The following is a 27,318-nucleotide window of genomic DNA, read 5'->3' as shown; positions in this document are numbered from 1 at the left end:
ATTACATATGTGAAATACACATAAAATTTCATTTTGGTATACAAGATTTTAAATAAAATTAGATTTAAGTACTTAGGTAAGTAAGTTTTTATGTAAAATGTTGGTTTAAGTTAGGGTTAAAGAATTAACATATATATGAGGATATATGAATATTCATTAGAAAGTACATGTGAAGTTCTGTATGAAAACAGACACATACATGTTCTGACAAAAAAATAATAAAATATGAGTAATGTGTTTACATATTTTATAAATATGGGAAATGAAATGATATATATTATAAAGGATTTATTGTTATAAAATATGTATATTAAATATTGAAAATTGAGTTAGAAGTAAAAATATGCTTTAATATTGATATAGGTGTACATAGATTTATATAAAAATTGATTGATATGTAGAGGTAAGATTAGGTTTAGTATGAAATTTTGGTTTTGAGTTAATTTTAAGATTAAAAAATTAGCATGTATATGTGGAAATAAAAATACTCCTAAGAATGTACATTAAAATATGTACAAAACATATATAAATATACATGTTGTGCCACAGAGAAGTGTAAAATATTAGTCATATAACTACATCTCCTGTATATAGGTTGATTGGAGGCTATATACTATAAATGATATATATTAATATATATGCAGATTTTAATTTGATAATTAAAAATGGAAGTCAAAATACAATTTAAAATTTATATTGGTGTATTTTGATTCAAGTCAAATTTGACTTAGATATAGAGATAATGTAAAGGCAATATAAATTTTAGTTTGAGTTAGGATTTGGGAATAGAATGGACACATATGCTGGAAAATATCTGTATTCACATAACTGACATGTAAAAATATGTAAAAAACATAAAAGATACATGTCCTGACACAAGGGAGAGTGTTTTGTAAATAATGTGATGAGACATTTTGTAAATATGGAGTTAGAAATAGATACCCTATAAATGATATAGTAATATGTATGTAAATTTATATTTGAAAATTGAAAATAGAAGTAAAAGTACACTCTAAAATCTTATTGGTGTATAAAGGTTGAAGTAATTTTTTTATAGAAGTAATATAAAGATCAATATAAAATTTTGGATTGTGCTAAGCTTTTAGTGAAAGAATGAATATTTGAATTGGGAAATATCAATAATCATAAGAATATACTATGAAATTATGGTTCATAACATATATAAACACACGTGTTGTGTCACAGGTATGAGTAAAATGTAAGTCATGTGATTACAAATTTGGTTATCATGGGGATGAAGAATATAACCTATAAAAAATATATACCAGTATATATGCAAATTTAATATTGATAATTGAACATATAAGTTAAAATACACATAAAATTTTATCGTAGTTAACCTGCTTTTAGTAAAATTTGGTTTAGTAATTTAGATAAGTTAAGTGTTTACATACAATTTTGGTTTGAGTTAGGGTTATAATTAGCAAGTGTTTGTAGAAATATGAATATTTCTAACAATACACCTATGAAATTATGTACAAAACACACATGTAGTAATACAAGGAAGAATTAACAAGTGAGCCATGTAATTACACATTTTGTAATGATGGGAATGCAAGGATACATATCCCATAAAGGATGTAGCGTAATACAAATGCAAATTTAACATTGATAATTGAAAATAGAAGTCAGAATACACTTTAAAATTCATATTCTTTCCAGTCACAGTGGTGAACACCTGAAATTCCAGCCACTCTGAAGGCTGAAATGGGAGGATTATAAGTTTCAACACAGCCCCAGCAGCAGCAAGGTACTAAAAAATCTTGTCTCTAAATAAAATACAAAATAGGTCTGGAAATGTGGCTCTGTCCTCATGTTTGAGTGAGTTAAATTCTGGTTTCAAAAAAAAAATCATATTTTCATATATGGGTATAAGTAAAATTTGGTTCAGATATAGAGGTAAGATAAAGGTTAATATAATCCTTGTTTGTGTTAGGATTAGGGGTAAAGACTGAATATGTATATCAGGAAATATGAGTATATATATGATTGTAAAAGTGAAAACATAGACACGTATTCAGACACAATGAAGAGTAAAATGTTGAATCATATTAACTTAATCAGATTCCCTGTTTTGTTTTTCAAATTCATTCCAATCTATACAGCAGAAATATTAAATGTTTATAAAACATACTTAATTTGAAATGCTTTCAATACAAAACACTCAGTCACAAAACAATACATTATTGTCTCATCAATAAATTTATAAAACACTGTAATTAAAAACTAACAGTTGCAAATAAGTAGATGATAGATACTATAGAAATGTTCAACCAACTAATGACTTTAGACACAAAGAACACACAATGTCAATTAGTGTTATTCTTTCAATTTTACTACAATAGACAATAAACCAAATGTTCAAGTTCTAGTAGTTGTAATAAAACTTTCTAAAATACATATAAAAGTACTTAAGTTTGGGCTGAAAAAGTTGTATCTCAGTGGTAGAGCATTTGCCTAGCATTAGTGAAGCACTGGGTTCTATGCTCAGCACCATCTACAACTAAAAAATATATAAATTAAAATATATTTAAAAGTATTCAAGTTTTTTGAAAATTTTGACTTTCCAGTTGGCAACAGTACCACAATGTTCAAATAGAGCAAATTAGGAGTAAGACATGTATATCCCCATCCTTTTTCAAATCTGGTGTTACTGTAGAATACTGTAGAATACTGGGATTGTTACAAGAATCTCACATAAAGCCCAAAAACATATTCAAAAAAAAAAAAACTACCCTATGTACTTTGGGTTTTTTTGTTGTTGTTGTTTTGTATTTTTAAGCAACAATCAGACTTTTTACCTAATAAGAGAATCATTGTAGAAGTCATAATAGCTGGGACAGGTGCGGTGGGGCACAAGTGTAACTCAAAAACTCAAGAGGAAGATGTTTGAGGATGGTAAGCTTGAGGTCAGGCTGGGCAACTTACCAAAAACCTGTCTCAAAATTAAAAATAAAAAAAGACTGTGGCTGGGGTTAGTTGGTGAAGAACCTTTGAGTTCAACCCCTAGTTTAACAACAACAACAAAATCCCACAGTGGTATTCATTTTTCTTTTTGATTGAAAGCGTAAAGTACAAGGGGTCACCACAACTTGTTACAGATTAAAATCCAACTAATAATTCCAACACCACCTGCTGTTCTAGCAGGAAAGGCTACCAGGAGGTCTAGTGGTATTATCCATTTTCTCAGCACAACAGTCACAGGGACAGAATAACACTTCCAAATGAGTGACATCATTAAGGTAGCTTGCAAAGTACAGAAAGCAACACTTAAAAATCATTTTATCTTGGCTAGTTGAGCAGTCCGTTCTTTCATATAAGTCTTGAGCTGGTCCACCATCTTGTTGATCTTTCATTCCAGCCTGGCATATCTGGCAAACTCATTCATCTTGTTTATCATGGAGAACTCCTGCCTCATATCCTGGATCTCTACCCTCATCTGCGGCTCTGGCTCTACATCATTCTGCAGCACTCTGCACATGAGGGAGGACAAAGTCAGAAGGAGGATCAGAAAAACATTGCATCCAAACAGGAAGCAGAGGACCAGCAGCCACGTCCAGCTGTGGAACTTGGTCAAGTTTTTCCATTCTTCCCAGATACTCCCTGCAGCCCAGGAACCTCTATCCAAAGCTCCAAGGGTACCTCATCAGTAGGCACACCTGCAACTGCGCACTGAGTCCCAATAGCCCTGCTTTTTAAAATGAGGTTTGTAAAATTTATTTCTACACACATTACACTTTTGATGCTTTCTTTAATTGTTATAGCCCAACTTAAATTATGGATTAGCCCAATAAGCACCCTATAAAATGGAGAATATTAATAGATAAGACAAGATTAGATAATAGGATAAATAATGTTAAGTTATCCTGACTGTACTTAAAAGAATTTAATCTTTGGCTGGAGTTGTGGTAATTGGTACAGCGCTTACCTAGCATTTGTAAAACACTGGGTTCAATTCTCAGTACATCATATAAATAAAGTCCATTGAAAACTTAAAAACAAAATAAACAAAACAAAACCTTGCCTAAGTGACTACATTTGGAAGTTCCAAAATTCAGCTCTAGTTATAGAACTTATTTCTTGTAAAAATTGTTTATTTTTGTACTGCATGTGTTTGGAACAAAAATGTGGTTATATGCTTTGGGTGGGTGATTGTTAACTTTAGCTTCTGTGTTCTCTTTGCTTGCTTGCATCTACATTTTTGAGGATGTTGTTTTTCCCCTTATAAACCCCATAGAACTTGCACCCCATACTGTTCCTGGCAGAAACAGTTTGGGTCCATCAGAGAGCAGTCACCAGCTAGCTAAATAAAGACTCTTCAATTTAGAAAAAAATCAGTTGAGAGTGTTTTCTGAGCTATAGACTCAAAACAAAATGGTATCTTTTTGTAAATCTCTATGAGCATTCACTTCTACCATATATACAATTGATTTTTATTTGTATGTTGATCTTGAATCCTGAAATTTTACTATTACTTCCAGACATTTTTAAAAGATTCAGTGACTTTTACTATTAACTTTCATGTTTTCTGCAAATAAAGTTAATTTATTTTTTAATTTTTTCATTAGTATAATTTTTAGTGTTTTCCCCCCCTTAACTGAGTACATCAATAGACTCTTTAGTAGCAAACAGAAAGAAATGATATGTACAAAACCCCGTTTGTTTCTGAGGATTTGGTCTATTGCCATTAAGTATTGTGTTTCTGATAAATTTTTAATAGATTCCCTGTGTCAGATTGAGACCCTTACTTTCTAGTCCTAGTTTGCTAAAATTTTAAACAGAAGTCGATGTTGCGTTATTAGGAAATACTTTTCTACACTTATTGATTTTACAAATATATATGTGTAATGTATATGCATATTACATATATATATGTCATTTTATATCATTGATATGGAATTGCACTAATCAATTTTGGAAAGTTGAATCAACTTTTTATCTCTATGAAAAACTTTGGTATGATATATTAACCTATTTCATATATTGTTGAATTTTCTTTGCCAAATTTTGGTTAGCACTTTTGCATCCAAGATCGTTGTGTGTGGGGGGGGTGCGGTGGGAGTGTTGGGGAAAATCATTAGGGAATTAGTGATTTTAGTTTGTAATAATATTCTCTTGCAATGATCATTCCTGGGTTTTTCTTTCATGAAAATAATACTGGACCCATTAGGTGAGTCGAAAAGCAATTCATGTTTCTTTATAGTTTTGTGTAAAATTTTATTACTTCTTCCTTTTGTAATTGGAATTCAATATTGTTGCCACTTGAGACTGGATTGGTATTGGTACAAGGATTTTTAACTAAAATTTCTATTTCTTTTATAGATACAAGACAATTGACCAAATCTATTTCTTCTTGAGTAAGTTTTGGTTTATTTTGAACTTTGTAAGAATTTATTCATTTTATAATTGTTTTCAAATTTATTGGCATAACGTAATTCATAATACTTTCTGATTCTTTTTTTGAGGGGAATGTGGTTGAGTGCTTGTTTGTAAATATTCTGTCCACTGAAATATACATGGAAGCATTTCCCCTGGTGAGCAAATTTCCAGGGGTGTTAACTGGTGCCCTGATTTCCACAATTGGCATACCCAGCCTCCTCCCTGTGAGGTAATTACACAACTAAGCAGTAATTATCTGGTCTCCTTAACAATGCCCTTGGAGAGAAATTACTCTGTGTTTGTATTAAGGGGATCTTATCTAAGTTAGCTAACACTTTGGTTAAGAAATACTAATTAAAATATAGTCATAGTAACAGGAAGTATATATTCTTTGAGTTATAAACTCCAAGGCAGGGAAGAGTGGTCATTTCACTTCTGTACTTCTTCATCATCACTTCATTTTGCTCCTCTCCACTCCTGTGTTTTCTTGTACTTGTGTGTCTGTGTCTGTTCTTTGTGCACCTCCTTACAGGTATTCTTCTACAAGTGTTCCTTTACACTTGGTATTGAACCCAGAAGTGCTTAACCAGTGAACCCACAACCCTATCTTTTTTCATTTTTTTTTTATTTTGAAACAGGGTCTCACTAAGTTGCTTAGGGTTTTATTAAGTTGTTGAGGCTAGCCTCAAACTCTCAATTCTTCTGTCTCAATCTCCTGAGCCCTGGGGATTACAAGAATGTGCCAAAAGGACAAGTTGACTTTTTATTTAATATTCATAGAATATTTAGTGATATAATGTCTCACATTCCTAATATTTGTAATTTGTGTCTACTATTAAATTTACTTTTCATTTTTCTAAAGATTTATCAAGGTTATTTTAATTGTTCTAGAGACAGCTTTTGTTTTTATAGATTTTAGAAGTGTTTTACTTAATTGATTTCTGTGCTGATTGTTCTTTTTTCTCTGACTTCATTAATTTCTTGTTTGTTTTTATTTTCTGCTCTTAAGGTAGAAATTTTATCAATACAAACCAATTGGACAGATAATGCATGCAGTAACAGGTATCCACACCATACCTACCTCTCTATTACATCACATATTTTCCCCTGTTATTTTCATCTTGCATTAGTGGGACACATTTGCTGCAATTAATGACCCCCAAATTGTCACTATATTATTAGCTCTATTCCATAACTTATATTGTTTCACTTTAAGTTACACAGTTTTGTGGCTTCTGATAGAATGCATAATGATAGAATGCCTTCACCACCCTAAAATCCCCAAAGATTCACCTATTTATCCTTCCCTTCTTTCCTCCTAAATTCCTGATACCTATTGAGTTTTCTAACTTACTGTATCAATTTACCTTTTCCAAAATGTTGTATAGTTTAAACTTTCTAATATATAGCATTTTTAGACTACCATCTTTCATTTACTAGTATACATTTGTAATACCTCCATGTCTTTTTATGGATTCATACCTCATTTATTTTTATTGCTGAGTAATATTCTGTTGTATGCATGAAGTTCTGTGTGATCATCTATTAACCAGGAGAAAGACATCTGGGTTGCTTCCCATTTTGTGATTATCAACAAATCTTTCATAAATATAAATGTGCAGGATTTTGTTGAACATAAATTTTTAACTCATTAAGACAAATACTTAGGCATGAAATTGCTGGATTTTAAAGTAAAACTATGTCTTTTCAAAAAACTTCAGAGTGGTCTTTCAAAGTGAATGTACCACTTTTCATTCTGACCAACACCCATGAAAGTTTCTTTTACTTCATATTCTCACTTGTATTTGATATTGTCATTTAAAAAATAGCCATTTCAATTGTTGCATAGTAGTGTCATGTTAAAAATCCCTAATGACACATGGTATTATGTAGTTTTTAACAAGCTTTTGTTCCATGTGTAGATTTCCTTTGGTAAAATGAGTTTTCAGGTTTTTTAAAATCTATTTACTAATTGTGGTTTTTTTTTTTATTATTGTATTTTTGGAGTTACTTTTATACTTTGGATGGAGGTTTTAAGAAGATATTTTTTGTGTAAATATATTTTCCCAGTCTATGATTTGTTTCTTTATTATTTCAACATTTTTTCCAGAGTATTTGATATTGATTGATTGATTGATTGATTGATTGGTTCATGCATTATTTGTGATTATATCTCACTATTATGCCCAGGTTTGTCTTAAATACTAGACCCATATATTTCTACCACCTCAGCCTTCCAGGTTCTTAAAGGTTTTCATTTTATCAAACTTACAATTTACTAGTATTTTTTTTCATGGATTATATTTTGCTATTGAATTTTAATATTCACTGTCAAATTCAAGGTCACCTAGACACTTTGTGATGCTATTTTAGAAATGTCTTCTATAAAAATTTGGGTTTTGAAGTTTAACTCATAGAAGTAGAGAGTAAAATGATTGTTACAAGACACTGGTATCAAAACAGACATGTCCTCAGTGGAATAACATAGAAGACACAGAGATAAATCCCTACATTTAGAGTCATCTGATCCTTGACAAGATATCAGAAACATACATTGGAGAAAAGACAGCCTTTTTACAAGTGGTTTTGAGAAAACTGGATAGCATATGCAGAAAAATTTAATGAGAACCTTATTATATATTTCAAAATAACTAAAAGTAAGTTTAACATGTTTTACCAAAAAAATATGAGATCATTGAATGACTAGATAGATATGTCAATAAGCTTGCCCACTTAATAATTCCATATCGTATACATATATAAAAAATCATGTTATTCCATAAATATTTATAATTAAGAGTTCCCAATTTAAAATAATGTTAATAATGTTAATAAAAATTACATCTTAGATGCAGGTTGAATAAATATTTATTGAAAGGAGTAAGGATTGTTTTAGTGTTATGGTTTTGATCTAGTGTTATGGTTTTTGATCTCAAAGGGCTCATGTTCTGAAAGCATGGTCCCCAGTGATCAAGTTGCACAGATGGGGATTTTAGAAAATTATTGGATCCTAAGTTCTCTAACCTCATCAAAGGATTAATTTATTGATAGCTGAATAGACTTCTGGGAGGCAGGAACTAGTTGGAGCCAGTAGGTCACTTGTGAACAAACCTGGAGATTATCTTCTCCATTGCCTGTTTCTTTGCCTCTCTTTCTCTGCTCCCTGGCTTCCCTGAACTGAAAACTTTTTTTTTTCATTAAATGCTTCCACCATAATATTCTGCATCACCTCAGTCCTAAGAAATAGAACCATCCTGCCAAGGACTTCAACCTCTGAAACTGTGAGCCAAAAATAATCTTTCCTCTTCCAATTTGTGTCAGGTACTTTAGTATCAGCAATGAAAAACTGAATAGCATAGATCATATCTAGATTAATTTTTTCTTTTTCTTTTTTTTCTACTGCTGCTGCTTTTCCATCTCTCTTTTTCCTCTTCCCCCATTTTCAACTGATAAATATACAAAGATTTTACTTGGTGTGGAGAAATTATCTTTCCTGTATTGAATTGCCTTTGCTTTTTTGTAAAAGAACAGTTAACTGTGTTTATGTGCTTTCATTTCTGGATTCTCTGTTTTGTTCCAATTTGCAAGTCATATAAGTTTTTTCTTCTTCTCCAATATTGTTGACTATATGTGTCTTAAGCCTTTCTATAAGAACTTTTGAATAAGTTTTTTAACTTCCACAAAATAAATTTTTTGGTGTCTTCACTGAATTGTATTAAATGCATAGATTATTTTGAAGAGAAATGACCTCTTGACAACATTATTTTTTCTCATCTGTGAGCATGAAACATCTTTTTATTTGCTTAAATCTTCTTTAATTTTTTCAATTGAATTTTCAAATTTTACTCATATAGACTCTGACCATATTTTACGAGATTATATCAAAGTATTCATTTTCTTGATACTAATGCAAATAGTATTGTGTTTTTAATTTCAAATTCCCATTGTTCATTGAAGGTTATATAGGAAAGTAGTTGACTTTGTATGGTAACTTAATATCATGGAACATTGTATAACCATTTTTTAATTATAGAAGTTTTTCTGGTTGAATCTTTAAGATTTTTTTACATAAAAATCAAGTCATCTGTGAATAAAAGCATTTAATTTCTTTATTAAAAATTTGCATAAATTTATTTTTTTAATTTTTGTTGTTACACTCCATTAGCTAAGAATCCAGGAACAGTAAAATGGGGTATTCATGCCATCCTTCTGATCTTAGGAGCAATCATTAAGCTGTTCACATTATGTATTACATTGCTGTTGGGTTTCTTATTTTTTTTGATAGATTTTTAAATTGAACTGAGGAATTTCTATTGTATTCCTAGTTTCCTGAAAGTTTAGTCATGAATGAACATTGAAGTCTGTCAGATTCATTTTCTGGACCTTTTTATGTGATCAAATAATTTTTCTTCTTTAGTCTGATTGATGAGTTAATTACTTTAACTATATTTTGAATGTTAAGCTAGTCTTACACATCTGGAATAAATATCACTTGGTCTTGGTGTAGAATTGTTATTATGTATTGCTAGAATCTGTTTGCCAATACTTTTTTTGTGGATTTTAAAAAAATCTTATATTCTTGAAAGATATTGGTCAGCATGTATTTTTTTCTATTTTTGCCTTTATCTTGTTTTTGTATTTAGCCCCATTGAATAATTTGGAAAATGTTCTATGTTCTTCTATTTTCTGGAAGAGATTATAAGTTATTGTCATCATCCCTTCCTTAAATTTTTGGTATAATTTAACAGTGAAATTATCTGCACCTGTTTTTTTTTACTGGAAGACTGTTGACTATTCACCTTTTTTTTTTTATTTAAACCAAACCTACTTAAAATTATTTATTTCTGCTTTTGTGAATGCTATAGACTGAGTTAGTATCCCTCTAATATATATTAGTTAAAACATTGTCTCCTATGTGATGATTTTAGGAGGTAGGGACTTTGAAAGGCAGTTAATTTCTGAGGGTGAAACCTCATGAGTGGGATTAGTCCATTGATAAGAGAAGCCACAGGTATCCTCACCCCTTCTGCCATGTGAGAACACATTCATCCATATTTTAGGAAGTGGATCCTCATCAGACACTGAAACTGCTGATGGCTTGCATTGATTTTGAACCCACTCATCCTCCAGTAAGATGAGAAATAAGTTTCTGGTCAATTCAAAATAACATCAATCCACCTGTTTTTTACTGTTACATAGCTTCATGAATATATGAAGACACTGTGTTTTGGTATTTTGTGTCTTTCAAGGAATAAGTGCATTTTAAAATTCATAAGCATACATAATTTTCATAATATTTTTGATAACTTTTAAATGTCCATGACATCAGTGTTGATGAACTTCTTTTATTCCTGACATTAGTAGTTTTAAAATATTTTATGTGTGTTTCCTCTCCTCTTATCTTTTTTTCTCCTCTACCTTTTTTTTTTCTTCTCTCTTTGCTTTTTTCCCTTCTCTTTCATCCTCTCGTTCTGTTTTCAGGGGCGAACAGTTTACCTGATCACTTACGCTCAGTCGTTCCCCATGTGAGCCACCAAATGCCACAGTCTATCTGGGCACAATTCAGGAGCCACTTTTCAAAAGAAACAAAATTTATTTTTAGAACCACACATGCCAAACAAAACAGCTCCTCAAAAAAAACCCTCAGAGCCCAACTGCCACCACCAGCTTCCCACAAACCTCTCAACCTCCCCAAATTTTTCTTTTCTTGAGGCCGATTGGCTGGGTCACATGGGAGGAGCCAAAAAAGTTTCCCAATGAGCAGCTCTGTGGTCTGAAAGAGCAGGCAAACAGCCCAATAAACATCATCACAGAGGAGCCAATCAGTTGGCAGCTAGAAGTTGTTGGGGCTGCTGTGAGCCAATCATCAGCTGACAGCTGGAATTTTACTGGCAGCTTAAAGTTTGGTGGTAGCTGGAACTTTGATGGGGCCCCTTTGGTTGTGGCTCTCAACAGTATACAGTGTGTTGTGTGGAATTGTTCTTTCAGTCTTAGACAGGTGGACACAAGCACAGTTTACTAGTGTTGACAGACTGTCCTTTAGAGGGGGCTGGGTTCATGGCTCACTAGAAAAAAGCTTGCCTGGCATGTGTGAGGCACAGGGTTCAATTCTCAGAACCATATATAAATAAATAAAGATTCATGGACAATGAAAAATATATATTTTAAAAAATGTCATTTAGAAAAGCTGGTATTGTATGGATTTCATCTTGGTCTAGTGGACTCTGACACATTCCAGACCTGTGAATCTAAGATAATGTGATTGTTTATATGCTTGCAATTCTCAAAGTGTGTGTGTCTGGTTTCCATTCTAGTCAGTGTCTTCTCTACACTTCTTCCAATACCTATTCATTTGGACATTTCGTATGACCAAGTAAGGAGGAGTGCCTAGTGCAAGAGGACTTTTAACTGAGTTTAGTGCTTTTAACTGACCCTATCGTTAATCACTAAGATAAAATTAAAGCTGTGGGGAGAAAAGAAAACTATACTAATTAATTAAAAAAAAGAAAATGGCAGAAAAACACTTTCAATTAAGAATTCAGCATCACTGTGTTCCCTTGAGTCTCAGACAAAAACTGTTGAGAATACACTATTGATATTTGTGGATTCTTAGAGTTCAAATGATTATTTATTTATTTATTTGTTTGATTATTTATTTATTTATTTTTAATGATTTATTGCTGTGAGACAGACATGAGCTTTTGGGGTAGGTGTTCTTGTGTTAACATTTGGTGTTCCTCAAAGGCTCACCTTTTAAATGTCTGGTTCCCAGCTGAAGGCACTATTGTGAGGTGTTGGAAGTTTTGGAAAGTGGGGCCCAGTTGATGAAAATTAGTTAATTGGGGATGTTCCCCTGATTGGCTACTGGGACCCTAATGCACTTCTGTCTCTGTTTCTCTCTGCTTCCTAGCAGCCATGAGGTGATCAGTTTTCCTCTACCACACACTCTCTGCCAGTTTTTCTCTTTTGCTATAGGCCCAGAGGTAAGAGGGCCAAGTGACCATAGACTATATTCTCTGTAATCATGAGCCAAAATAAATCTCTGCTCCTTTGAATGTAGTGATCTCAGTTATATTATCACAGGCTTGGAAAGTGATTAGGACATCTGCTGTCCAAAACACAAGAGGCCTCAGGCCCTTTCTCTTACCATATTCACCTCTTCTGTCTGAATGTAGCCCAGAAAAGCTGATAATTTACTCATCTTTTGAGCAACAAACATGTCAGTAATATCAGACCCCATTCAGAAATTGAAGCTGACATGACTGATGGGAGAGCCCAGGTGCACAAGCCCTTGGTGTTGTGTTGGCTGAGTACCTTTCTGGCAGAACATGTGTTTAGGATTTCAGTGGTGCTTCTGTAGGTGTTGTTGGCATTGTGGACTATTGTGAACGTGACTATTATGAATGCATTTGAGAAGAGTTAGGATGTTGTCTTACCATTATATTTTGGATCTGTGCATTTTCCAATTTTAGAATGTATATGTATGTTCATGGTGTCTAAGTGAGAATTTAGGGACATAATCTTTGGTGTACAGAGATTTGGAGAGAATAGAATAATGTTGGGGTGTTTAAAGTTATGTATATGTGGAACATAGATGTGTACAGATTCTATCGATAATATCTCAAGAGGACGGCTGTGTATTATATTATTTAGGGCTTTGATGTAATCATTTAATTCCTGGGAATTGAGGGGTATCCTTTGTGAGTAGGAGGAGTTAGCAGTGCCTGTGTCTGAGACATTGTTGTTGAACTTTATATTCTGAGGCATTTTTTGTACATGCATGTTCGCAACATACAGGTAATTGTATATGTTTTCATTTGAGAATAAAAAAATTTGTCATATGTTAATAAGTAATTTGTTTCATCTTTTTAGTTACTGAGGGAGAGTTTGTGTGATTGCATTTCAGATGATACTGATTGGTGTGTGTTTTTCTGGGGTCTAAAGGTATGTGTATCTGTAGCACACCAGACGCTCCCAACCAAAAGACCCTTGCTATAATTAAGCTTCTTCTCTTGTAAAATCAGCAGCATGTAAGCAGAGGTTACGGTGGTTCTGTGGTTGTAACTTTCTCTTTCTTGTAAATGCCAAGTTTTTTTTTTTGTTTGTTTGTGTGTGTGTGTGTGTGTGTGTTTGGTAAAATCTTGTGAAACCTGTTTCTGGCCTAAAGAATGGAATGAAAAACACTTGTCAAGTGAATCTTCAAGACCCATTTTCCCCATGAGTTATAAAATTCAAAATATTTTGAAATTATCTGTCTAGATAATGTCTCAGGCATGAGCTAAACTCTGGACCAGTTGGCTACAGCCAATAAATCTGCTTTCTGAAAACTCCTGATGTATCCAGCCTCTTTAGTCCTAGTTCATATCTATTTTAAGAGTTTCTGGGAGGTGACTGAAATATGTGTGACACTTTGTAAGAAAGATTATTGATTGGAATTGTTTGGATTTTGCTGTGTATTTGTTTTAATTTGGGCATGAGGAACTCTGGGTTTACATTCAGGCATCTGGAATATAGGAAGTTTATGCAATTGAAGATTTTCAGATTTTCATAGTGTTGTGTGCTGTTGACTGAGTTATCAGGAAATATAACAAGTTCTGTACATTAATAGTGAGTTCTGCACCCATTAATACTGAGTGCAAGTACTTTGGGTCTGTGGGAGTACTGGAGATTTGTAGATTCAGACAGACACATGTGTTCTCAGACTTATGTAATCTAGGACTGTAAAAGTGTTTAGGAAATGTGATGGCTGAGTATTCATTCTCAAACTGTAGATGGGTGGTGTGTGTTTCCACTGAGAGAATGTAAATTTATATTTATATGGGAATAAAAGTTAGGAGGCTTGTTTACTTTCAGTGTATAAGGGTTACTTATGATGTGGTGGGACTTATGAATAATTATTAAGAAGAGTGTTTTAATGGACTATTTTGGTGAATACTTTTTAATATTAACAAAATATTGAATTTTTAATTTAATTTTATTTTTTGGTTTGGGAAGGGTGTGAGATTAGAGAGTGCAGGGGTAAAATATGTGCATTAAGGCCTTATGTGTATTTGGGAAATGATAATGAGTAGAGATTGTGGTTGACATCATTGTGAGTACATTTGGAGAGGGTTGGAAAACTTCATGTGTGTTTTTTAGTTGGTGTTTGCAAATCAAGTGATTCTGGGAATATGGAGTTATGTATACGTGTGTGTGTATTGGTGGTTGTACCTGTGTCCTTTAGTTGTTAAGGATGTTACATGTTTTAATCAGGGTATATCTAATTGCACTCAATTTGGGGGAATTTCAAAGAGCTTTTTGTGTATGTTGGGGATGAACGTGTATTTCTGTTTAGAGGATCATGTCCGTGAGATTTTCTAGAGTACTTAGGATTTTATTTATGTGACTTCTGGTAACAATTAGTTTTTTTTTGTGTAGATGAGTTGCATGTTGTTTTTCTGTGTGCATGCATACTTTGTGATTTGTGATATGTGCATGTCTTCAGGAAGTGTAGAATATCTAGGAATGTATAAGCCTGCATTTGGAAAAGCATACATTTCAATTGCATGTCCATCAGTACCTGGGTGATAACAAGCATGTGTACTTGTTGGTATGCATAGAGTATATTTTCTTAGAAAGGAAGTGGTGGTGTATGTATAAGGCAAGGATAAGGGTGATTTATGCATCTGTATGTTTGGTGGGATAGTGAGATGTGGGTCACACACCTGTCTCAAAATGTAAGGGGTTTTAATGATATCTGTGGCAAAAGGGGTTTTAATGAGTGTGCATCTTCACGTGTATGTGCCTCAGCAAAAGGTGTTCACAGGTCTCTGTGGCTGGGTGGCATCTGAGTGCATTTGTGGCTGTAAGTGGTAGCAAGAACACATTGGTGTTGGCAAGCATTTTCCATGTGTACTGACCCTTTTTTCTGTTGATCTGAAGCTCCAAAAGTGATTTTTTCTTTCTCATTCTTATCTGACGTTGTCTATATTAGTTGAGGTGGTGGGTGGATGTGCCTCTTAGATCCTGGGCTGGTGAATGGGAGCTTATCAGGGATGGTTCCTCAGGAGTAGTGGGGGGGGGCGCTTTTCCTCCAAGATGTGAGGTATGGCCATTGTGGTTCAAAGGGACTGACTTTGGAAGGAAACTGCCAGAAGTTTCACAGATCCAAAAACAATTGTTGAGAGAGTTGTTTTTGCATCTGTTGCATACTCCCCTGCATTTTTAACTCTGCCAAGACAAAGACAGAGACCATAAGCACAAGTCCTTGGCCCATATGTGCACATGACTGGCCTCATGGTGTGCATGCTCTGGCAAGATCACAAGCTCTATAATTATTACACCACTGTACCTCAGTCATATTAGGAGAGGAGTTAAAAACTGATTGTACAATGATACTTGCTTTAAATTTTTCTGGGGAGCTACCCACTTTGTATTCATTATTTCTTGGCATGACCAAATGAGTGATCCATCCTTTTTTTTTTATTGGTTGTTCAAAACATTACAGAGCTCAAGACATATCATCTTTCATACATTCGACTCAATTGGGTTTTGAACTCCCCAAATACATAATACAGACTCACTTCTGTTACATACTCACATTTTTACATAATGGCATATTAGTGACTGTTGTATTCTGCTACCTTTCCTATCCCCTACTATCCCCCCTCCCCTCCCCTCCCCTCCCAACATCCCTCTCTACCTCCTCTGCTGTTGTTCAATTCTCTCCCCTTTTTCCCCCCCACCCCCTTGCCCCTCATAACCTCTTATTATTTTGTGTATCACTGAAGGTCTCCTACCATTTCCATATGTTTTCCCTTCTCTCTTCCTTTCTCTCCCCCCATTCGTCTTAGTTTACTGTTAGTCTTTTCCTCATGCTCTTCCTTCCTGTTCTATTCTTAGTGGCTCTCTTTATATCAAAGAAGACATTTGACATTTGTTTTTTAGGGCTTGGCTAGCTTCACTTAGCATAATCTGCTCTAATGCCATCCATTTCCCTGCAAATTATATGATTTTGTCGTTTCTTAGTGCTGCATAATACTCCATTGTGTATAGCTGCCACAATTTTTTTATCCACTCATCTATTGAAGGGCATCTAGGTTGGTTCCACAGTCTAGCTATTGTGAATTGTGCTGCTATAATCATTGATGTGGCCGTATCCGTATAGTGTGCTCTTTTAAGGTCCTCAGGGAATAGTCCAAGAAGGGCAATAGCTGGGTCAAATGGTGGATCCATTCCCAGCTTTCCCAGGAATCTCCATACTGCTTTCCAAATTGGCCTCACCATTTTGCAGTCCCACCAGCAGTGAACAAGTGTGCCCTTTTCCCCACATCCTCGCCAACACTTATTGTTGTTTGACTTCATAATGGCTGCCAATCTTACAGGAGTGAAATGGTATCTTAGGGTGGTTTTGATTTGCATTTCTCTGATTGCTAGAGATGTTGAGCATTTTCTCATGTGCTTGTGGATTGATTGTATGTCCTCCTCTGAGAAGTGTCTGTTCAGGTCCTTGGCCCATTTCTTGATTGGATTATTTGTTATCTTATTGTTTAATTTTTTGAGTTCTTTGTACATTCTAGATATTAGGGCTCTGTCTGAGGTGTTAGGGGTAAAAATTTGTTCCCAGGATGTAGGCTCTCTATTTACCTCTTTTACTGTTTCTCTTGCTGAGAAAAAACTTTTTAGTTTAAGTAGGTCCCATTTGTTTATTCTTGTCATTAACTCTTGGGCTACGGGAGTTCTAATAGAAAGAAAAGTTGATAGAAGGAAAAGTTGGCTACGATCTACATATTGTGGGGTCGGGCTCCAAATTCCTTAATAGAACGCCCGTGATCCATCCTTTTAACCTGAATGATCCTTTCACATATCTACTCATGAGAAATTTTTTTCTGATCAGTTTCTATTAGTGTAGAATTTACTTGGTTTTTATTTGTGTGGAAATAAGTAGAAGGAGTTTAATTTTATATACATTTTCAAATATGCACAGCAAAGTTCTACCATGTCAACTATTTGGGAAGTCACATCAGTGGTGTTCATTACATTTATTTTTCCATTTTTCTGAAACCAGCATGCAGCCACAGAAATTTTCTCATCTTGCAAAACTGAAGCTCATTTGTTAGACACTAATCATCAATTTTCCTCATGCCCTAAGAAGCTACCATTCTCTATTTGTATTATTTTAATTACTCTGTGTACTGTACTTCACATAGGTAGGATTATACAGTATGTGTTCTCAAGGTCCATCCATGCTCTACTATCAGCAAAGATTTTCTTTGTTTTTTAGACCAAATAATACTCTGTCGTGTGCTACATGTAAAAACATTCTTCTTTGGGATAGAAAAGGGCAAAACTGTACAATGAAATTGACCAACTATCCTATATACATATATGAGGAGACCACAGTGAGTTGTATCTTTATTTATATCTGTAAAGCATGAGTTAAGAAAACTATAAATACACGGATGGAATACCAGTATAGAAGAAGAAAGCAAACAGGGTCAGGGAGAAGGGGAGGAAAAGGGCAAGTTCTGAGGACTGACTTGGAACAAACTATATCCCATGCTTATGTATAACTATAATGCACAACAAAAAAATTAAAATATTCTTCCTCAATGGACACTTGTGTATAATAAATAATCCTGAAGAAATTATAAACATATAAATATCTCTTCAAAAAAAGTAGAATTCAAGGGTCATTTGAATTATCCTTTTGATAATTTGGGGAACCACCAATCAGTTTCCCACGGAGACTGTACTACTTTGCATTCTAACCCACTAGGTTCCAGCTCCATCACATTCTCAGCAGCACTGGTGTTTTATGTTTCAGTTGTGGTGCTGGGTGGATATGCCTCTTGTATCCTGGGCTGGTGGATGGGAGCCAATCAGGAATTTTTGTGTTTTCTGTTTCTTTCTTTTCCATCATGTCTGAAGCTGGATCTCATTGTGATATTGATTTTGATTTTTCCAATGATTATTGATATTGAACATCTTTCCATGTGCTTCCCAGCTATTTGCATATCTTATTTGGAGAAACAACTGTGGAAGTTCTTTTCCCATTTTAATATTGGGTTGTTGTTTTCTTATTGTTTAAGTATAAGGGCTCTTTATATCATAGATCTTAATTCTAAGCAGAAATATAATTTTCAAATTCTTTCTTATATTTAGTGAGTCATCTTTTCACTAATGACTGTGTCCCTTGATTAAACAAAGTTTTTGGGTTGATGTAGTTAAGTTGTTTTTTTTTTTTTTTCCTTTTGGTGCTTGTGCTTTTGATGTGTTTTTCAAAAAGTCACTTTCAAAATCCCTTGTCATTGGGCTTCTTCTTTTGTGTGTTATGAGTTTTAGAGTTTCAGATCTTACATTTATGTACTCTATTCATGTTGAGTTATTCTTTAAGGGCCCAACTTCCTTGTTTGATATGTTGCTGTCTATTCAGTTTTCTCAACAGTATGTCTTGAAAAGATTGTACATGGAAATGACATGCTGTTGTCAGAAATCACTTGAGAACTTTTTTTTTTCATTTCTGGATTTTCTTTTCCTGTTTTATTAATCAACATTTTTATCTTTTGTGTTTGGATGACCGGTAAATTTATAGCAGGGAGTTTTGAAATTATGCCAGGTTAGACAATCAATTTTGTTCTTGTACAAAATGTTTCTAAAGTTTGTTGCTTTCATATTTCCTATCATTTTAGGATGGAATTTTAAACTTTTGCAATGAATAATCTCTGCATCATGTACAACAAGACTGGAATCTTAATTAGAATAAGATGTATTACATGTTTTATGAATAAAACAAAATATACTTTACTTTCATGTAAAACTAATATGAGTAAGTGAAAATATAAAATAAAAATAGTATTAATGAAAAAAAGAAGTTAACAATTTTTTAGGAATAGAACAGAAACTGTAGATTTCTTTGGGTAGTGTTGATATGTTACAAGTTTAAGTGTCCCTGCCCATGATCATTGATATATTTCACTTTTTGGTGTTATTTTAATTTTCATTGCTTGTTTTTAATTTTTCACGTTTGATCTACTTTATTGGGTAGTATTACATTGGGTCTAGTATTACATTTTATTTACTTGTCAGATGAAAGTGTTTTCTTGATTTTCTTTCCATATATTTTTTTTTGTTATTAGTGTATAGAAACACAGTTTATGTGCATGGGGTTTTGTATTGACACTGTTGCTTAATTTATTAATTGTGCCAATTGTCTTCTTGGAATCCTGAGATTCTCCATATATAACTATATCTTGCTTATGAACAGAATTTAGTAGATTTCTTCCTTTTAATTTAGCATGCCCTCTGCCTGTACTTCTTGCAGTTTAATCTATCTAGGATATCCTATTCTCCCAACCATAGAACTAAATCCTGACCCTTTTAAAAATGTTGAGGCAAAGTTTGGTCAAGGGGTTAAAGGTGGTTTAGAACTTTTGTTTTTTTCTGCCTTAAACTTTGAATAGCTGGGATTTCAGGTATACACTATATCATCCAGCTGTTTTTCTTCCTTCTATTTCTAGTCATTTTCAAATTCTAATCATGAAAGATGTTCTTGCCAGATGGATGCAATGACAAAGATTGCAGTTCCAAGTTCTTTTTGTGAACAGATAATTGAAGTAGACACACACTAGACAGAGCATGAGGAGTTACTTAAGTGAAAGTACACTGTCTTAGACAAGGGGCAGTGGGGTCACCCATGGGAATGGGAGGCTTGAGGCAGAGAAGAAACTGGGAAGCTGGGTTTAAGAAGTAAAGAGACCAGATCTGGGATACAAAAGTTAGTGATAGGATATGACTATCACTCCATAGGAAATGACTACAACTGACTTTGGCAAATAAAAATTTCTATCAACAGAGAATGTTGATAGAAATTCGGTTTGTGTAGCTTCATTGGGAACTTGACTAATTTTAGATGAGATTTAGTAGAAGATTTTGTTTAATACTGCCCTGATTCTCAAATTAGAGGCCTACTGACTGCTGGGGGTAGATTCTTTATGTGTCCTGGAGTCATGAAAAAACCAACCACCTATGTGCTAGCTATTGCAAGGCTTGGAATACCTCATTTGACTAAAGGATCCCTTTTCTCACTTCATGGAGGAGCCTTACCAGAGAAAGGTGAGAGATTTAATCCAAAATTACTTTTTTTGCTGTTTTTTGTAATTTTAGTTTTGGATGGTAATATGGGATTTTTTTTAGTTTTATGGGGTGCTGAGAAACTAAACCACAGCCTCACACAGTGCCAAGAGGTTGATTCAGACACATTCCTTCACAAAGCACTTTACCAAAGGGCCAAAGGTAAGGCCCCTTTATTTCCATTTTAAAACTGTTTTCTTGAGGCTTCACAAAACATCTTTTTAAGATGTTTTAACCAGCAGTATGTATATAACAATAACATAATAAACAAATATGGTACAAACAAATAAACATAAATTTATTAATGTTATATGATTTATTTTATAGTAATATTGGTAAAGTATACTCAGAGGTGAAAATAAAGATTTAAATAATTATACATGTGCATGTCCATTTTTATTAAGGTATAGTGAAATACATATATTTTTGTAATATACTTTGTTCATAAAAGCATCATAAATATTATTATCAAATATTATTATAGCTGTAAAAATTAAAAATTCAAATTTTACATATCTCAGTAAATAAATGACTTATAGTGACTAAAATTTCTGAGTCTGTTATTGTGAAACACAAGTACTCAGAAATATATGCTCTGAAGAAAACCTCAATTTGAAAATATAGAAACATAGAAAGGAGTACTTAGAGTTGTTTAACTATAATATTAATTAAAAATACTTTTGTTACCCAAACAAATACTCTGAAGTTTTTACTCTTAAGAAATACTTATGAAAGAGTACATTAATTCTTTCTTTGAATAATGCAAGCATAAGAGAAAGATGATAAGAATATTAAGTAAGCCTCAAAAATCAGAGGATCATGAAATAAATAATTTCTTGGCAAGAAAATATCTAGAATCAATTTGATATAAAGTCAGAACTAATAACCATTCTAATTTACCAAATCTTAATGATTTAATATATTAGATGAAAAAAAAAATCAGAATTCTAAGCAAAGTCTTGAGAAATGGGTGTGCACAACAAAGTTTAACCTCAGAAAATTTTATACATCCTCTTTTTCTGTCCATGTTTTTCTCTAACATCTTTCTACTCTGACATAAAAAAAAAAATGAAGAACAAGTTTTTGAGTAGTTATATTTAGGTCTTAAAACAGTTAAATAATGGTTAGCTCGCTTTATCTATTTTTAGTAGTAAATTGCGTTAGTATTTCTTTAATAATTAATAATCACCCTGTACTTGTGCTATTAATATAGAATGTGTAAAACCACCCAGAATGAGAGCAGTATTTAAATAATGTCAGAACAAAAAGTACTATGAAACAGTAGGACCTGAAAAACAAAGCCAAAGCCAGTGCAAGGACAACACAGAATTTAGTGCTATATCAAGGGGGAATGGAGGAGGTCTTAAGAGGTCTGATTTCCCTTAGCCAAGACAAAGGACAGACTAGCACATATTGTCTGAAAAAAACATTTTTCTTCAAATCTTATATTTCAATGGGTACATGGTAAGAATCCAGAAGTTAAATGTAAATTAGCACATTTACATATATATCTAGGACACTTTTACTTCTAGTTCTCTAGATTCATTAATTTTAATGCCTTTCACCATGTCCTAATTGATATTCCAGCTATGGTAGATAACTTTTTCTAATTCAACATTTATCAGGTAATTTACAAAGGACTCAAATACAGAATACAGTCATTGTTTAAAATTCATAAAGCAACAGATAAAATTGTTTAAAACAAAGACACAGTAATATCACAGGATATGAAGTCTTTGTAGACACCATAGTCTTTATAGCTCCTTGTTTAAAGAAAGGTTGACTGGCTTAAATGTTTAGTTTTAAACCTTATCTCAAAAATCTTGAAAGATTGTCTCCCATATCTTTAGACAGGTAGACTTGTGGTAACTCAGGGACAACTGTGGATTTTGCACCTTTATGCATGATCACTTTTTACTTTATGGAAAGACTTTAAGCTTTTTCAAGATTCACATTCCCACTCAGCAGTAGGGAATATTATTTTTTCATGTTCTATCTTTCCTTTTCCATATCTCATTTCTCTCATTTTAGAATTATGTAAGGAAAATTTATTCTTCTTGTCCAATCTTCTGTTTTCACTCTGAAGAATTCTTTCAAAATTATTTTTCCGGTTTTATAATAGCCATCTATTTTTTGTTAATTTTTAATCTTGTTTTTAATATACAAATTCTCTGCCTTCATTTTTTAGCTTTGCACCTTGTGAGGTGTGATTCATTGAGCTCAGGTTTGAAAAAATAATCTTTAAGTTATAAAGTTTCAACCATATAGATTAAGATAAAGAAAGAGTTTTAAATTTACCCTATTTGCTATAATATTTTAAGTACAATAATTTTAAATTACAAATATTTAAAATAAATTTATTTCCTTTCTCATTTGGCAATCTTAATGAAGGCATAATGACTCGTTCTATTTTTACTTATAACTTCATCCTATTAAATATGCTTTTTCATTTATTATTCATGTAAAATTATGAACAGAAACACATCACTGGTTAAGAGACATGAGTCAGCAAAGAGGCAAGTTAAATAAAAATGCAAGTTTTTCTCCATACACAAAATAACTTTCTAAGCATACTTTATGCTCAAAAAAATCTCTTAAGATGCCTAGTAACATAAACAAATGTGGTAAATGCTAAAACTGATTCTGAAGGCTCATGCCTCTCCCACAGCACACCATCACAAAGTGAAGGTTGCTAAGGTCTGGGAGACTAAGGTGGATATTTTTGTTGAGAACAAGTACTCTTGTGATACTAACAAATTGTAGAGGAAAAATGATTCATAAAAACCATGAAATGCAGGAACCCCAGAGTTCTGAGAACTATCTCAGATGTAACCCATTCAGTAGACCTGCCTGCCCATTAGATTTTGTTCATTTTACACGTTTAGAGTGGGCAATAAACATTAATTAAATAAATCACTGAGATGTGATGTCCTAAACAACATTTATTTTCTCAACTATACACTCTAAAGCATTACTCCTAATGGATTGAAGTACAAGTATCTGGGACATATTTTTCAAGGCTTTTTAACTTTATTACAATAAACTTTTAAAGTTCTACATTCTTTTCCAAATTTCTTATGAAAAAATATCAAAGATTTGACATTATGGTTGACCATACTTAGGGAGTCACTTCAAGAAAGTGTAGAGTCATTCCACTTATGCCAAGATAATATCATATTTACATAAAGAGTTTTTAGGTTATTAATGGTATAAGGTACAGATTATATATAAAACATTAGCAAAAGAAATACAATCATTTTCAGATGAAGTCCTGATATATAGAAATAAAGTCAGTTAAAAAAATTTCGCTGGATATGGTGACAAATGCCTGTAATCTTGGTTGGCTCTAGAGACTAAGGCATTAGAATTGCAAGCTCAAAGCCAATATCAGAAATTCTGTAAGATTCAGTTAAAAAAAAAAAAGCTGGGGTTTGGCTCAGTAGTTAAACACCTGTGGGTTCAATTCCTGATTTAAATAATAATTCTAATAATAATTCTAAATGACATCATGATAAACACAATAAAATTTGTAACTGAATATCTTTTTTTTTATGGTGGTACTGGGGATTGAACCCAGGGCTTTGTGCATATGAGGCAGGCACTCTACTAACTGAGCTATATCCCCAACCCTATAGCTGAATATCTTACTAGACTTGAGCTTCCTTCTGTGACTTTTGTGCTTTTACTATTCCTTCTCTTATTCTATACTTTCTGTAAAGATTTCTTCAGAAACAAAAAGCTCACACCTTTCACAAATTATCTTCATAAAGAGGAATTTCTGGATATCTTTACTCTCTTAGTAAAGATTCTCAAGCCTTCTATTTGAGTCAATAACTTTATTTTGTTCTTTAATTCTGTCCTTCTGCTGTTTTTCTGCCCTTCTGTTTAAAAATGTGATTTATAACTGCGTAGTTACAATTATGGTTTACATTGCTTCCTTGCCTTAGAACAATTAAGCCTTTTGCACATTTATGTATAAAGCAGGAAGAAAAGATGAACATTAAACAGATACACTAGGTGGGAGGGAAAGGGAGGAAAAAAAGAAAATTGCATGGTAATGGAGGGAGACCCTCAATGTTATACAAAATTACACATAAGAGGTTGTGAGGGGAACGGGAAAATAAACAAGGAAAGAAATGAAATACAGTAGATGGGGTAGAGAGAGAAGATGGGAGGGGAGGGGAGGGGGGATAGTAGAGGATAGGAAAGGTAGCAGAATACAACAGTTACTAATAGGGCATTATGTAAAAATGTGGATGTGTAACAGATGTGATTCTGCAATCTGTATTTGGGGTAAAAATGGGAGTACATAACCAATTTGAATCTAATATATGAAACATAATATGTCAAGAGCTTTGTAATGTTTTGAACAACCAATACAAAATAAATAAATAAAAAATTAAAATATAAAAGAAAAAGTCAGTGTCTGTTACAGTTTAAGAAAAAAAATCAATAAGAGGTAAGATCCCCAGTGGTCATTTGAAACATAATAACAAAAGAAGCAGAGGTCTACTCATCATTCAAAAGATCCACAAGTTGATAAGAGAAATCTACTTATAGAGGAAGAATGGCTTAAAAAATGAAAGAAAGAAGAAAGAAGCGTGGATGCATAGAAACAAGCATACTCTGTCTTAGAAGCAAGACAGAGATTCAAGCTCAAGGAAACCAGATGACATATCAGGCAAAAGCACTAGGTTCAAGGTCAAAGTGATACCAGTCAACTCGATATTGTACAGCCCCTGCCCCCATTCTCTTGATCCAAAAATTAAAATGTTCTGAGAACAAGATATATAAAGAACTCAAAAAACTTAATACCACAAAATCAAGTAACCAAATAAATAAATGGGCAAAGAAACTGAAAAGGCATTTCACAGAAGAAGAAATGTTCAACATCTCTAGAAAATAAATGCAAATTGAAATTACACTGAGATTCCATCTCACACCAGTCAGAATCACATTTATCAAGAATAAAAGTAACAATAAGTGTTGACAAGGATGTGGGGTAAAGGTACCTTCATACATTTCTGGTGGGACTGAGAATTGGTACAACCACTCTCGAAAACAGTATGAAGTTTCCTGAACAAACTTAGAATGAAACCACCATTTGACCCAGTTATCCCACTCTTTGTTATATATCTAAAGAATTTAAAAATAGTGACTCAGACACATCAAAGTTTATAGCAGCTTATAGCACAGTAGCTAAACTATGGAACCAGAATAAGTGATCTCCAACAAATAAATGGATAAAAAAATGTGGCATATATACAATGGAATATTACTCAGCTATAAAGAGAAATAAAATTATGGTGTTTGCCAGGAAACAGATAGGAAAAAGAATATCATCCTAAGTGAAATAATTCAATTCCAAAAACCAAGTGCCTAATATTGTCTCTGATAATGTGAATGCTAATTCACAAGAAGGGGAGGAGTAGGGAAGAATAAAAGCACTTAGGAGTAGACAAAGCAGAATGAAGGAAAGGGAGGGGAAATAGAAATAGAAAGAATAATAGACTGAATCAATCATCACTTTCCTATGTTCATATATAAATACACGACCAATGTAATTCAACATCACGTAAAACCAGAAGAACAAGAAGTTGTACTGCATATATGTATAATATATTCTACTGTCCTGCATTACTAAAAAGAACAAATAAAAAATAAATAAAATTTTGAAGTGTAAAAAATAAAATAAAGTAAAATGAAATCTAGCTGAGATTTTACACCTAAAAAATACTATAATAGTCACAAAGTCTTACACCTAATAAATTATGAGGCAAGGTTATTACTTTATTGGGTTCTCCATTTAATATTTTCATTTTAGAAAAATTTTATTAGAAAAAACATAGTATTTCTGATGATTACTATATAAGAAAATATTCAACACCTTCAACATCCACAGTGTTCAATAGAAACCATGTAAAGTAGAGTTTTTATATCTTTATATTAGATTTTTATAAAAAAGCATTTATAATCTGATAGTTAAAAGCAATTTTTAATTGTGTGCTACTATAAACATTGTTGTAGCTGCATTCTTGTAGTATGCTGTGATGCCCTTCACTATATGAATTGATAAGGAAAATGTCCTTTTTATACAAAATAGGATTTTGGTCATCATCAGAGAATGAAATCATGGCATATTCAGGTAAATGGGATGGAGCTGAAGAATATTATGCTAAATGAAGTAAGTCAATCACCAAAAACCAAATGCTGAATGTTTTCTGTGAAATAAAATTGCTGATACGTAATGGAAAGGATGGAGAAGCATAGAAAGAATAGACAAACTATAGATAAGGCAATGAGGAGGAATAAGGAAGAAAAAAAGCATGGGGATAGGAAAGTGTTGGAATGAGATGGATACCATTACCCTAGGTAAATGTATGAAAACATGAATGTTGTGACTCTATGATGTATACAAGAGATATGAAAAATTGTACTCTATATGCATAATATGAATTACAATGCACTCTACTGTCATGTATAACAAATTAGAATAAAATCTAAAAATTACATTATAAAAGACTGTGAGCAAAGCCAGAGGAAATAAAATATTTTAAAACAAAAGTAAAAATTAAAAAAAGCATGTTTATATATGTTGAAAATGTTTTATATAGTCCATTGTGGAATTTGCAACACTCAAGAATAACTATAACATATTAAGAAAAAAAATACTTTTGAAGCAACTAAAATATATTCATTTATTTAAAAAGTAATATATGCTCTCATTTAATTCTATTCTTTGAGACAGAAAAAAAAACAGAGTACAAAGAATGATTAAGAAAGTAAATCAAAATAGGTAGAAGTGGA

The 27,318-nt window shown here is 32.8% G+C and overlaps 2 pseudogenes; one reads left to right on the top strand and one right to left on the bottom strand.

Moving 5' to 3' along the window:
- Positions 1-27,318, top strand: part of LOC144371914 (protein transport protein Sec61 subunit alpha-like) — a 600,798-nt pseudogene that overhangs the window by 476,006 nt on the left and 97,474 nt on the right.
- Positions 3,065-3,502, bottom strand: LOC144372138 (guided entry of tail-anchored proteins factor 1 pseudogene; annotated as a pseudogene).

Source organism: Ictidomys tridecemlineatus, chromosome Y (assembly GCF_052094955.1).
Source record: "Ictidomys tridecemlineatus isolate mIctTri1 chromosome Y, mIctTri1.hap1, whole genome shotgun sequence".
Taxonomy (NCBI): Eukaryota; Metazoa; Chordata; class Mammalia; order Rodentia; family Sciuridae; genus Ictidomys; species Ictidomys tridecemlineatus.
Note: the sequence above shows the minus strand (reverse complement) of the source record. Positions and strands in the feature narration are given on the sequence as shown.